Genomic DNA, 16,306 nt, shown 5'->3' on the forward strand with positions numbered 1-16,306 from the left:
CTGCTGTGGTGGGCTGACATAATGTCATCACAAATCTGGTCCAGGTAATTTTAAGATATTTATTTTATGACCCAAAGGGGCCTATTGCTCCACCAGGGATTAAGGCCCCTGTTGCCTGTGAAATCCCTTTATATTAGAAGAGTTTTTCACTGCTAGAATTGTCATTGAACAACTATAATCTTTAAAGGAAAAAGTGTTCCTTCTCCCAGCAGCGCCTCCACAGGTGAAATAAAGTATTACAATTCTTACTGACTGTGTCTTCCAACCCCCCAGGCTAGTTTTTCATAGTCCGGAATGGTGGGATCCCATCTTTTGAGTCAAGGTCCCTAGTAGGTTATTTCTAAAAGAAGAAACCGAAACCAATCGTTACATTATGCAGCATTTGTCCAGGTGCTTTAGCATCTGATATATAAATCACTGTTTCCTTCTTGTAAATAACCAGTAGCCTTGGAAAATTCTCAATGTGACTGTAATCTGCAGACAACAAGCAATATATCCAAACACTTGGGTGAAGAAGCAGCCATGATAAATATTCAGGACTCTGGTATTTAAGCTGAAACAAGATAAAGAGATGAAAAATGATTCAATATTCAGCGATGAGCATCCGCAGGCCACAGATCATCACATATGAGGAGGGAACAGCTGGAATAGGAAAAGCCGATTATTTTCACTACAAACACAAGTTATTATGTTTGGGGTAGAGGATTCCATATAACAGATTGGATGATCATACACCCTTTGGCGCATCCAAGTGAACAATCTAAACTTCAGTTGTCTGATACCTTAATTTACACATATACAGAGTTGTGATCTGCAATTACATAGGTAAATCATTACTGTTCTGCTGTGTATCGTATCCTTCCCTGCCCTGCGCCTGCAATGTAGAGCCCATAATAAAGCCACAATACCTGGTCAATTCGCACGGCCAAGTCCAGGATCCAGGTGTAAAATGCTAAACTGTGGTTACATTCTGGTCACCTGAATGAGGCCTTGGGATATATTCAAGTGCCCTATTAGCACACCCCAGGGGCATACATTATATGAATTTGTTTTTAGATTTTGTAGTCATTGTGTTACATAGAAAGAGTAAAGCTTGGTTCACACTGCATTTTTGCTGTCCATTTAGCGTTTATGTTTAAAGGGAAGAAACAGATGTAAAAATGGATGGTATGCCCTAACGCTGGATCAGTTTTCTATTGACCTAAATTCTAAAAAAAATACTGGATCAAGATGGATCCTTTTTTAACGTACACAAATACATGGTTCACTGCATTTTTCTGTATGTTAAAATGACTGAGATAGATATAAAAATGCAGCATAAACCTAGCCTAATTTTATTCAGTGTTATAGAGTTTGTTTTGCAGGTTAACAGTTGTATTACATCCTAAATAAGTGGCGTACACTTTTATTACACTAATAAATATGGCTGTAAAAAAATGAAAAGTACTAAACTAAACTGTAAAGTGCTTTCCCGTTAAAATTAATTGGAAAAATGTGTAAAATGAACATATTTGGAGCCATTCTAAACTTCAAATAATCACAAAACTGTTAGTACATAGTCTTAAAGGGGTACTCTGGAGGGGAGAAAATGTTTTCAGATCAACTGGTGTCAGAAAATTATTCAGATTTGTAAATGACTTCTATTTAAAAATCTTCAGTCTTCCAGTACTTAGCTGCTGTATGACCTGCAGGATGTGGTATATTCTTTCCAGTCTGACACAGTACTCTCTGCTGCCACCTCTGTCCATATCAGGAACTGTCCAGAGCAGTAGCAAATCCTTATAGAAAACCTTTACTGAAAGACTACAGATTTGTAAACAGAAGTAATTTACAGATCTGTATAACTTTGACGCCATTTAATTTGAAAACAGCTTTTTCCCACTGGAGTTCGACTTTAAAGGGATACTCCAGGTTTTTTCTTTTTTTTTTTTCTTTTGCTTTTTTATACAGGTTTTTTAGAGTGTGTGGTGTGGGAGCATCACAGGAGGATCCCAGGGGGTGTTTTTGGTGAGTATGTGTTGTTTATTATTTTCTACGCAGCCCCAGCAATATATAGAACAACGACCCTAAGCACACAGCCAACACAACGCCGGAGTGTGTGAATGTCCAGATATGAACCAAATCAAACATCTCTGGAGAGACCTGAATGACTTGGAGAGATCTGAATGGTTTTTCATCGATGCTCCCCATCTAGCCTGACAGAGCTTGAGAGGATCTGCAGAAAAGAATGACACATAATGCCCAAAGGTCTAAAGGCTTTACAAATACATGGTATGCACATGATAAGTAATACAATGCATGTTAGACATGTTCTGATTTACAGTGTCCATACTAGATTATACACACTGTGACAAATCTAGTGCCACATAACAGCTAATAGTTGACACTGGCATGCTTCAAGAATATGTTCAGACATAGTTTTTTAGAGCGTATTTTGAGGAATAAAAACATATATCCATTGATAAATAAATACATCCACTTTACATATATAGTACGGTGTGTAAATGCTTCAAAACACTTGCTAGCAAAAACCCGATTTGCATAAAATTACCTTAAAATGGGCCAAGAAAATGTCCGTAAAGATGCTCCACAAAGTTAAAAAAAAGCTTAAACATGTTAGGTGCACTTTATTTGTAAAAAGACTACACTTAAAGTACCATGTGTGAACATAATCTCAAGATGAAGTAAGAAATGAGCCATCACTGAACGTTCCACCTGAAAACAACATGATGTTCAGTTTAAGGGAAGCAATTCTAAAATAGAGATGTAAATCTTGACAGGAATGTAATTACATGATATAGTGATGCGTCATATAAAATCCTGGCAGATTTGGAGAGACAGGAGATGCATCAGCTGACAGATGACATGGTGCACCCCTGTGCCTTCTTTCCCCCATGCTCAGAGGTGGGTATAGGTATCCTGGGCTTGGCACGGCTCAGTCTATGGCTAGGCAGGGACTTGTGTGAGCGCAGAGCACAACAGACTGAGCTGATATTAATATTTATTGGCCCGGTGCTTGGCATAATTACCCTGCTTTGTAATGATACTTGTAAGCAATTAGGGGGAATCTGTCTTAATTATCACAGCAGGGAGCCAACTCAGCCTGGCCCTGATTGCATTATATACATTTCCAATATCCCACATGCCAATTCCTCTTGCCAAATTATTGTGCCATAGCGCCAAATGCAGCGTCTAGGAGGCAAGTGAATAGCTGATTTTGGTTTAGTGATTACATTAGTTCTTGAGGCAAAAACAGGAATTTGTCAGAAGAAGAAATAAACTCCTGAAAGTAATGAAGATATAAACTCCTGGCAGGGATAGAGCAAACAATTACAGAGCAAATCCAATCAGATTCATATTATTGGACATATTGGATGTATTATCTCCATAAAGAATCAGCTCCCCCCCCCCCTTTATAACATCCTTGCATAGAATAGCCCCCCCTTTGTAATATCCCCATACAGAATCAGCCCCCCCCCTTGTAACATCCTCATATAGAATATTCCCCCCCACACACACACCTTTGTAACATGCCCATAAAGAATAGCCCCCTCTTTTGTAACATCCGCATATAGAATAGCACCCCCCCTTTGTAATATCCCCATACAGAATCAGCCCCCCCCTTGTAACATCCTCATATAGAATATTCCCCTCCCCCCACCTTTGTAACATGCGTATAAAGAATAGGCCCCTTTTTTGTAACATCCGCATATAGAATAGCACCCCCCCCTTTGTAATATCCCCATACAGAATCAGCCCCCCCCCTTGTAACATCCTCATATAGAATATTCCCCTCCCCCCACCTTTGTAACATGCGCATAAAGAATAGGCCCCTCTTTTGTAACATCCGCATATAGAATAGCACCCCCCCCTTTGTAACACCCCCCCCCCCCAAAAAAAGTCCCCCTACTTTATAATATTCCCATATAGAATAGTTCCCCTCCCTCTGTAACATCCCCATCTAGAAAATTCCCCCCTCCTTTTGCAATAGTAATAACCCCCTCCCTAGCTTGTAACATCCCTATATAAAGGCCCTTCCTTTGCAAAATCCCCATTTAAAAAAGTCACCCCACTTTGTCATATTCCCATATAAACTAGCCCTCCCCCCTTTATAACATCCCCATTTGGCACCCCCTTTGTAAGATTCTCATATTTGTTGTTTATCGCCACACTGTCCAGCCCGTGTGAAACAAAGACAAAACAAAAAAGAAGCATATTCACCTGTCACATCGCTCCTTAGCAGCGGCGTCTTCTTACTCCTCCTGTTCCAGCTCCCGGCAGCTTCTTCAGCATGTCTACTACACAGTGTGGGGGCTGACAAGGGGAATGGCAGAGCGGCTGAGTGAAGATCCTGGCGGCCCAGCGAGCATTTGCCCAGTTAGCCAGATTACCAATCCGGGCATGTTTTTGCAATTCCATCCTGTATCTATTATTCTATTCTATAAATTAGAAACATTACAAATCTTACTTGTTATTATTAGAAGTTTCATTTTCTACTGCCCCAATTAGGGCAACACTATTTGTTGAAGAAACATAAAAAGCCATTACTGGTAAATATCACATCATTTGTGACTCTCAACAAAGTGTAATTCCAATGAAGCATCCTCTTATTATTAAATGTAAGATTGATAAGGGTGTGTTCCCATGTTCAGGTGTTAAATTGCCATTTTTGAATACAAAGCCAGGAACAGATCATAAATGGAGGACACTTATAAAGGAAAGACTGCGATGTCTCCTCTTTGCAAATCCATGCCTGGCTTTATATTGAATAAATGAAATTATGTGTGAATCAGGGCCGGGACAAGGAGTTTTGGTGCCCTAGGCAGAGAAGGCAAATGGCGCCCCCCCCCCCCCCCGGGAAAAAAAAACAACACATATATCTGCATAAAAAAGTCATGTATACACACTTTTAAACACATTTAATATAAAAGGATCATTGTTTAAGGGGAAAAAAATAAAAAATCGCTATATCAGGACCAAATATTACCTCCATACCGTTAAGAAAACAAACTATATATAGGCCAATATTACCGCCATAGAGAGACCACCGCATAATGACACTATATACACACCAATATTAGCACCACACCATGACCACCACATAATGACACTATATACAGGCCAATATTAGCACCACACCATGACCGCCACATAATGACTATTTATACACCATATACAGAACAATATTACCCCCATAGAGTAACCACCACATAATGACTCTATATATACACACCATATACAGACCAATATTACCACCATAGACTGACCACTGCATAATGACTCTATATGTATTATACACAGACTAATATTACCGCCATAGAGTGACCGCCACATAATGACTTTATATACACTTTATACAGACATATATTTTGTGGCAGCCACTATATGCGGTAATATTAGTCTGTATATAGTGTATATAGAGTCATTATGCAGTGGTCAGTCTATGGCGGTAATATTGGTCTGTATATAGTGTATATATAGAGTCATTATACAGTGGTCACTCTATGCGGTAATATTAGTCTGTATATAGTGTATATATAGAGCCATTATGTGGTCGTCAGTGTATGGCGGTAATATTGGTCTGTATATAATGTACATAGAGAGTCATTATGTGGCGGTCACTCTATAGTGGTAATGACTCTATACACTATATACTGACCAATATTACCGCCATAGACTGACCACTGCATAAGGACACTATACACACTATATACAGACCAATATTACCGCCATAGACTGACCACCAGATAATGACTCTACTGTATATACACACTATATACAGACCAATATTACTGCCATACAGTGACAGCCACATAATGACCCTATATACAGACCAATATTACTGCCATACAGTGACAGCCACATAATGACCCTATATACAGACCAATATTACTGCCATACAGTGACAGCCACATAATGACCCTATATACACTATATACAGACCAATATTACTGCCATACAGTGACAGCCACATAATGACCCTATGTACACTATATACAGACCAATAGTACTGCCATACAGTGACAGCCACATAATGACCCTATATACAGACCAATATTACTGCCATACAGTGACAGCCACATAATGACCCTATATACACTATATACAGACCAATATTACTGCCATACAGTGACAGCCACATAATGACCCTATGTACACTATATACAGACCAATAGTACTGCCATACAGTGACAGCCACATAATGAATCTATATACACTGTATACAGACCAATATTACCGCCATACAGTGACTGCTGCATAATGACTTTATATACACGCTATATGCAGACCAATATTACCGCCATACAGGAACCGCAACATAATGACTCTATATATACCATATACAGAACAATATTACCGCCATACAGTGGCCACCTAAGGACTCAATACTACCTTATTTTTTTCTCAATAAATAGTGACATCATCATACACTATACATAGGAGCTGCAGCCAATCACTGATCAACTGCAGCAATTACATAGGACTGATGAGGCCAGAGAACGGCTGCAGCTCCTATGTACAGTACATTCACTGCTACACTTCTGCTGGACAGTGGAGTCAGCAGTGCTGATACACATACACACATACACTAATATATATATATATATATATATATATATATATATATATATATATATATATATATATATATACACACACATCCATGAAAACACATACAAATCCAAACCATCTAGTAGTCCACACACTACACACATGACATGTAACACACACTACATTCATGCATCATATACCTACATTCATACACACACTACATGTACAGTATACTTACTCCATCTAGCAGCATGCTGGGGGTAGTAGTCCTGGTCCATGGCAGCAGAAGCAGCAGGCTCTGGTCCTCTCACAGCAGCTGTCTCCTCCATCGTCCCGACTGCCACACTAGTCTCACCAGGAAGAGGCAGGGAAATCACATGGTGCAGGGGGGAGGGGGTCCAGCACACACCGGAGCCCACGTCCTGTAGCCTCTGTGTGACCCCTAATAGCAGCAGCCAGGGATCACTGCCAGACGCTGCAGGACGCTGTCTGTGTGCTCCTGCCTGTGACACATACTGCCCCCCCCCCATCCTGATCATGAGGCAGCTTGCCTCACTACTCAGCTGCACTCCTCACCTACTTTAGGGCGTTGCTAGCGGCCGGAGCCCGTCCCGCCCGTAGGCATATTAGATCCACGGGGGTTGCTGTCAGAAGCGCAGGGCTGGAGCCTGCAGCAGCTTCAGGGCTGATGCTGCTGCAGGTGAGGGGGATATGAGGGCGCTGATGGTATGTGAGCGCGCAGGAGCAGCGCTCGGCAGCCACCAGGAGGCAGAATACAGGAGCCTGGAGTAAAAAAAAAATTATTTTTCAGAGAGACTGCAATTGCGCCCCCCTGTAATTTACCACTAGATGGCGCCCTAGGCCATCGCCTACCCTGGCCTACCCTTTGTCCCGGCCCTGGTGTGAATGCACCCTCAGACTTGTGGGATTTTCCTACTAATTACTACCCAACAATTTAGAATGTGTCTATTTTTTATGACACCTTAGTAAATTATGTTATTTACGGTACAGAAATGAAGTCATTAGACAATCTGTAATCATATAATAAATATAAATTATGCATATGGCCTGCAACTGTATACCTCTTACTGTACTTCAAAAAAATTATTTTTTTTGTGATATTGTCTGATGAGAGGGTGTATCAAAGCTTATCCTGTAGTATGTTGTCTGCTGAGCCAGTATACCTCAAGGTGACTATACCCCCTTAATAACTGACTGCTAAAAGTTATTTCTTCCCTCCTCCCCATACACATGAACATTCTGCATGGCCAAATGTTCCTGTATTCTCTATGTGGAGGCGTAATGTACTACCTGATAGTTCTGGCATGCCTTATCTCTCCAAAATAAAGGGGTTGGGCAGTGGAATTCCATTATGCCCAACGTCATCTCTCGGTAGAATCTCGGGAGACACCCATACACTTTATACTGATGGCTGAAATAAGTAAAAAAATGTATAGGGACCATAAAGGAGTTATCTGCTTAAGAGCTAACAATGAAATGCTCCCAAACCTAACTGTTCTTACTTACCCCCTGAGTATTTTGAGCTGTCTCCTGTCTTTATAGCTGTTCCTGAGTTACAATTTTTCTAAAAGTCAGATGGCCCCGGCAGGGAAACTGCATTTCCCAAAATGCAATGTTTCTCTTTGATTGATTTATCTGCAAACCTGCCCCCTTAGCTTTCTTCCCTGCCCATAGCTGTCATTTCTATTCCACAGTAAACACAGGAATGTTTTTCACTGATTTTGCATCAAATCACCCCAGTATGTATTCCATACTAGCTGATGATGTAGCAGAGCTGATACCCACATGATGTAGCAGAGCCAATGACGTGGAAAAGCTGATGCGAGCATGATATAACAGAGCCAATGATGTAGCAGAGCTTATACGCACATAATATAGCAGAGCCCATATTGTAGCAGAGCTGATATAACAGAGACTCCCCAGAGAAATCCCAGCTACTCCCACCATCACACAATCACCCAAACACAAACAGCCGGGCAACCCCCATCATCACACCCCAACCAACCCCCCCCCCACACACACACACACAGCCTATCAGTGCAGAGCCTACTACCACCACCCGTAACGCAACTAGCAGCGCATCCCCCAATCCCCCTTTACCAGCACTACCTTAGTCATAGTCACTGGTGTGGTCCCACGTTGCTTACTTCCCCTTGCATGCCGGCGCCTGTTATGTCAATTGTGCGTCAGCATACAGGGACATGAAAGCAACGTGAAACCACACCGGTGACTCTAACTATAGTAATGCCGGCCAAGGGGGGTTGGGAGATGCGCTGCTAGTGGTGTTTGGGTGGTGGTGGTATTGGGCTCCGCATTGTGATGGCTGTGGCTGATGAGGGTGCTGGGCCCTGTGGTGCGCTGCTGCTGATAGGGGGGCTTCCGGGGGTGTTTCAGACAGGTAATGCTGACAGCGGGGGCATGGAGTGAGGGAGCCGCCAGCTGATGTTGGGTTGGGTGTGGACTGGTTATGATGACAGTGGGTGCGGGGTGAGGGAGCATGGAGGGGGTTTGTTCTAGGTTACAGGAGAGAGCTGTAGCAGGCACTGTGGTACTGTGTAGGTGACGCAGAAGAGGTCTGCTGAGGGCTGGGTTGCCAAATCAATAGACAGCTAACCAAGCCCCAAGAAAGGAGATCACGTGTCATGTATCTACAAAGGGAGGGGGAAGAGGGAGCAGCGTGTTGTCAGAGAGGACACTGAGAAGAATATTTTAGACACCCAGTTATGAGTAAAAAAAACAGGAAAAGGCTATGTTCACACTACGTAAAACTACGGCCGTAGTTCTGGCCGCAGAACTACGGCCGTAGTTTTGCGGGGTGGGACATAGCTTTATTTTTAATGGGATCCCGGCCATACACACATCGTATGTGCTCCGGCCGGGATCCCGTGCGGCGCCGGAAAAAAATGACATGTCAGTTTTCTGCAGCCGGAATTCAGTGAATTCCGGGCGCAGAAAGACCTGTCAGTTCACACAGTGAAGCAAGCGGCTTCGGCGCTTGCTTCACTGTAGGCTATGGGAAGCTCTGATGGGGGCGCACGCTGATGGGCCCGCATCAGAGCTCCGCAGCCGGAAAGATCACCCAGCCGGGATGATCCGAGCTAAGACCGGCCGTTCCGTGACGCAGTGTGAACATAGCCAAAGGGTGCAAGATTGGTTATACATGTATATTAGACAGGAGGTGGTATTTGGGAAGGGGGATTGTTTAGAATATTGTTTTTGTTACACGGATAACCCCTTTAAGTCAGTTATGGTCTTCTCAGCTGGAGCCAATGGTGGAGCCAGTGTATCTATGCTTACACATGTGAGGAACGGTCTAATGCTCCCTCAGGTGTATGACAAATAACTGTAGAAAATTGAGAGGTCTCTCAGGGGCGCAGTAACAGCAGTGAGAGCACTAAAATCACATGGTCATCACTTTGAGGGGTTAATCTAATAAAACAAGTTATTAACAAATCTTTTGAATTGACAAGTACTATAATTTGTGATATTGTCTCTTGAGTAAGTATATCTAAGCCGATTATATATGATGTTGTTTGCTGAGATGTGTGATACTCCCCCCCCCAGTATTGTTTATAATAATTGCATCTTATATATAATGACCCCCAATACATTGACCCTATCATGTTCAGATTTTGCCATCCAGTGTTTCCTCTGCAGGTCTCTCCATCAGGACATTGTGTAACGCTGCTCAGTTGCCCATGGTGAGGGTCTCTCCTTTATGATTTATGATGCACTTTAAGTCATGTTTGCCTGCATATTAAGGCTCTATTCATACGTCCTGTTCATGTCCTTAATTGCGGATCCGCAATAATATAGGACCAATGTATTTCAATGGACCTATACACACATCCGTGTTGTGTACTGGGCTGCAATCCGTTCCGCAAAAAAAAAAGGACAGACCCTAGTACGGACAGTAACTGACACATCCAATACAACTCTATGGGGTCTGTATTTTACTGAAGCAATACGGATGCAATACGGATGCAATACGGATGCAATACGGACTGAATTTGCGGATTGTATACTGACTGAAATTTGCGGATTGGAAAAATATACTGACGTGTGAATAGACCCTAAGCGATTCATTTCAGTGATGAAGGAGGCAATTTATATCATTTATTTGATTTAACGGCTTGTTTACAGAAGCCATTGACAAGGAAAAAGATGGGCGGATAGAAGTCTACGAGACCATGGGGAAGAATCTCCTGTCACAGAAACAAGGACCGTCAGCAATGTGGTGGCAAGTAAACCCATGGAGGAAAAGACTTTGTCAGTAATGATCATATATATATATATATATATATATATATATATATATATATATATATATATATGACTGTAACTTCTAATAAATAAACATTAGTAGTTATGTTCTTGTACATAGGAGCAGTATTATTATACTAGTTATATTCTTGTACATAGGGACAGTATTATAGTAGTTATATTCTTGTACATAGGGGCAGTATTATAGTAGTTTTATTCTTGTACATGGGGGCAGTATTATAGTAGTTATAGAGGGGTGGAGAGCGAATCGACCGGCACCAGCCGCAAGATACACCGTGGGTAAGGAAACCAGGGACTGGAGTCTGTAGCAAAATCAACGTATCTGAACCACAAAGCGGCGGTGCAGAGACTAAATGGAGCGGGATATGCAATGTACAGTTCAAGAAACAGAATCTCGCACTCACCAAGCTTGAAAGATGCGGGTGGTTTATTGCAGGTACGTCAGAGCCAGCATTGCGGGGAGAGGGAGGGTGGAGAAACAGGTGCGTTCACAAGAGCAACAATGTTTCACGCCTACTACGGCGCTTTGTCGGGCTAGGGAGCAGTATTATAGTAGTTATATTCTTGTACATAGGAGGCAGTATTATAGCAGTTATATTCTTGTACATAGGAAGCAGTATTATAGTAGTTATATTCTTGTGCATAGGAGGCAGTATTATAGCAGTTATATTCTTGTACATAGGGAGCAGTATTATAGTAGTTATATTCTTGTACATAGGGGCGGTATTATAGTAGTTATATTCTTGCACATAGAGGGCAGTATTATAGTAGTTATATTCTTGTACATGGGGGCAGTAATATATTAGTTATATTCTTGTACATGGGGGCAGTAATATAGTATTAATATTATTGTACATGGGAGGCAGTATTATATTAGTTATATTCTTGTACATAAGGAACAGTATTATAGTAGTTATATTTTTGTACTTACTGGGCAATATTATAGAAGTTATATCCTTGTTTATGGGGACCGGCACATCAGTAATATTGAGACATAAATCTACCTTTTATATGATTGTACTTTAAATTGCAGCAGCCTCTTGGAGATGCAGTTAAAAAAGTTTCCCCAGGGCGCTGGGTGTCACAAAGGGCAGTTCCTTCCATCCTAGGTTTATAGGATAAGGATGAGTTTTCAGTGTGTTAATAATTTGCCCATCCCAGTTGGCATCTGTCACACTTGCAGAGCCTGCTGAAGCAGGGCACACAGATTGTGGGAGCTGTGCTTCATTTAACACGGGCACAGAGGTCTAAGGACTAGTACAGAGAATCATTATAATCTCATATACTGGATTAGATTTCTCACTCCTCAGGGGATCGTAGGCTCTGAACTGCCATTAGCTCCTTGTCTGCTTGTGTATTCTCTTTTTTATTGTAAGCAAAAGGAAGGAAGCAACACAATGTTTGCTCTGCTGGTCACTACCCATCCCTCCTCTACCAAATGCAAAAAATGACACACCAAAGATAGAAACCAGTGGCTACATTCCCCTGTAAACTGGAAATGGTTGATAAAAGTCTATTTTATCCAACATTCTGCATATGGCTTTAAAAATTATTCATCAATGAATCTGGAAATGCAATGACTTGTAGCTCAGCAGTAGTGGAGATGGAGGTTGTAGTCTGGATTACACTGCAAACATGTATTCACTATTTTGCTGGCTACTATGGGAAACCATCAGCAAGCTTTGAGTCCTACTCTCCTACAATATAGGCTGGCATGTTCTGTTTAACTACAGCAGATGACTGGTGCCTGGTGTAAAGACCATAGATCCCAGAGAAAAATAGCTGCAGAAAGCGAACAAGCAGCAAATCCTGGAAGCTTTCAGCTTTGTGGCTCCCAGGGATTGCTGCTCTGGGACCTAATATGAGATGTCCAGCCAGACGAAATTAATGAATAGAATGTACATTGTGCCTTTTTTCACCAGAATATAATTTTTTTAAATTATTACCAAGTATTTTTGGAGTAATGTCCCCCCTTTATAACATTGCACCTCTGCCACCACCTGTGACATTGCAATAGCAGCTAAAATGCCATGACATGATTAGTGATGCAGCCAGTGTCCGCTGTACAGTGATACTCAGTGATGATATATGTAGCATTGTGACTGATGTTCTAATGTTTAAGCCATTTGTAAACTTTCTCTCCCACTTGGAATTCAGGGTACAATGTTTCTGTCCTCTATGGAACATTCTATTAAACCCAGCCAGCTAGGAAAATGTCACAGCTCCTTTCTCTCTAAATGGCAGATAAAGGTCTCAGTGAGATTTGATAAGACTTTAACAAAGAGCCGACAATGAGCTCAGATACTGGGAGTCAGGTGCCTTAACTCTTTTGTTACTCACATATGGCGCAGTTTTCCTGCAGCCAATTCATTGGAGATAAGAAGCAGATGGACAAAACTGAAACCTCAGCGGTGCATTACTAATTATTCTCGATGAGGGTTAATACTACAGAGTATATTCAAATTCATATAGTGATAAGGACCATGCTGGTATAACTTGGTCATTTTCAGGTATATAATGATATATGGGTTGTTGGTATAAGTTATACATATTCGTGTATGTAGTGATATGGACCATTAGGTGTGCACCCATACATTTAACCTGGGTGAAGAGGAGGTCCTTGAGCTTCCATCTGCAAACGCCCCTCTCAAACTCAAGTTTCCCACTTCTGTTGAATTTGGCATACAGAGCTAGCTTCCCCAGCCCTTACAGTGGGACTAGGGCCTCTCAATGTACCAACTTGGCATCCTGTCCTACAGCAGCTATACTTGAGGCTTGGTGCACAGCATCACCCTGGCTCCACTTGTTTTTCAGCCTACTTTACCAGCCCACAGGCTTTTCTAATGGTGGCTAAATTTGCTCCTTGCTACCTAGCTTCATTTAGTCTCTACAAAGCTGGTTATACACTTAAGATACCTGATTGGCAAAAACTATCTTTCCCGATCCCCAGTCTTCAGCCAAGCAAGTATAGTTCTGATTGGAGAGAAAACAGCTCCTATTTCTGTGAACAAAAGGATTGCAATAGATCTGTTCAATTCCAGTACACTCAAACTGAATAAAGAACACCTCCCGGCATAATTCAAATAAAACCTAACTTTTCTTCTTTTTGATCATGGTTTAACTATAATTGGTGTATCTTAAGTATCATTATTAAAAGTTAAGTTTTAGGCTATGTTCCCACAATGTAAAAATAAGTGCAAATAATAGCTGTTATTTATGTTCCTGTTCATTAATAACGGACGTTATTTGCACTTATTTTTACATTGCTGAAACATAGCCTTAAGTGACTCCCAATTTTCTATATTAAAGGGGTTGTCCGGCGATAAAAAATTATTCACAGAATAACACACATTACAAAGTTATACAACTTTGTAATGTATGTTATGTCTGTGAATGGCCCCCTTCCCCGTGTTTCCCCCCACCCACGCTAGACCCGGAAGTGTGGTGCATTATACTCACCGCATGTCGTGTCGTCCACGGTCTCCGATCGTCAGCAGTGACGTCTTCTTCGGGAGCTTGGCGGATCTTCCCGAGTGCCGGCCGCCCTCTGCAGCGTCATCCGAAGCTCAGCCGCGATTGGCTGAGCATAACTGTGCTCAGCCAATCGCGGCTGATGACGCGGCCACGTCATCAGCTGCTCAGCCGCGATTGGCTGAGCACAGTTATGCTCAGCCAATCGCGGCTGAGCTTCGGATGACGCTGCAGAGGGCGGCCGGCACTCGGGAAGATCCGCCAAGCTCCCGAAGAAGACGTCACTGCTGACGATCGGAGACCGTGGTCGGCACGCGACAGGTAATGTATAGCGCACCACACTTCCGGGTACACGGGTGGGGGTGGTGGGACACGGGGAAGGGGGCCATTCACAGACATAACATACATTACAAAGTTGTATAACTTTGTAATGTGTGTTATTCTGTGAATAATTTTTTATCGCCGGACAACCCCTTTAAGCAAAAGGATTGGGAAGTTGAAATCCCACAGAATTTGGCCTGATGGCACCTATACCTTAATATATGATGGGAACAATGGCATACTATGGAGTACTTTTCTTCATGTTAAATTGAAACCACATTGAAACCCAATGGAATTCATTAAAAGTCGATGGAGTACATTGGTTGTCATTAGCATCTGTACTATGATAGATTCAGCAGTGTGTTATAGTTGTTTATGAGGCAAACCACAAAAGAAATGTGATCAGGATTTTATTATATAGATTATTCCATTAACCAGCACCTTCAGTTCTGTAATGGCTCCCATGGTACAACAAATGCCCCTATAGATACTGGTCGGTCTAGTCTTTGCAGAATGTATTGGTTATCCTAGTAGGACAGTTTCCTGTGGTCTAATTAGATTCCCCAAAGGAAACCAAAGGGGTCTATACCTGTTTGCAGTGGCTGGATGTAGAGTGTTGTCCCTAGCAACCAATCAGATTCCACCTTTCATTTTCCAAAGAGCCTGTGAGGAATAAAAAGTGGAATCTGGTTGTTAGGGGAAACTGAGCCAAACATCTCCCTCTATATGTTTATTATTAAGCCCTGTTATTAATTAAAACAGGAAAAATAATTTTATTACTCTCCAAAGAGCCAATAGCTCTCTGCTCGACTGATTCACTGAGAGATTCAATAAGGCTCCACCTTGGTCAGGTCCCTTCTTTGGAAACTACTCCATCCTTCCAGCCAAGTCTTCTTCTTTCCATAGTCACATACTGTATAATCTGCTATGTGGTTTTAGCCACACATTGACTCACTTCCTGCTAAGTGCACCTTTATATATGTCCTTCTAGTTTTTGATGATTGGTTGCCCACCCTGATAAGTTTAGGAAGGGTCCCCAGGCTCAGAGTATTGGACAGGCAGCTCCAGCACTGAAGCAGGCAGAAATGTAATAACTATGACGTTCTAGCAGCAATGAAAAATCTAAATTGGAATCAGAGTGTGGAAAACTAAGTAAGAATCAATTTTATGCACATTACCTGTTCATGGTTTTAATGTAAGTGTTAGGCCACATTCAAATGAGTTCTCATGACCTAGTTCTACAGAAAAGTACAGTGTGATATACAAGTTGAAGTCTTATAGGACTAGACGCTGCAGCTTCACATCTCCCCAAGCAGCCTTCATTCATGCAAGTTTATCTCTTCTTCTCATCTGCTCACGCCAATGCTAATGAGGTCAGGCTGAGTCCTTGATGGTATAAATTTGGCCTATTTACCTGGCAGGAAGATGTGCCCCCTAGATGCCCTGTTTACTGATGTGCCCAATACAGCTGCAAGTAATGTGCTTGCAGAATGAGAAGTATTAAACATGTAATTTTCCCCTTCACTCTTGTGCTGTCGCTGCCGCTTTAAAAACCCAGCAGGTCTCCCCAGACAATAGGAAGTGTCTTACTCATCATTACATGATACTGTGCTTCATCGATTTCATTTCCTGCATCTTGTGGGACCGCGGCTGATGG

This window comes from Dendropsophus ebraccatus, chromosome 4, assembly GCF_027789765.1.
Source record: "Dendropsophus ebraccatus isolate aDenEbr1 chromosome 4, aDenEbr1.pat, whole genome shotgun sequence".
NCBI classification, from domain to species: Eukaryota; Metazoa; Chordata; class Amphibia; order Anura; family Hylidae; genus Dendropsophus; species Dendropsophus ebraccatus.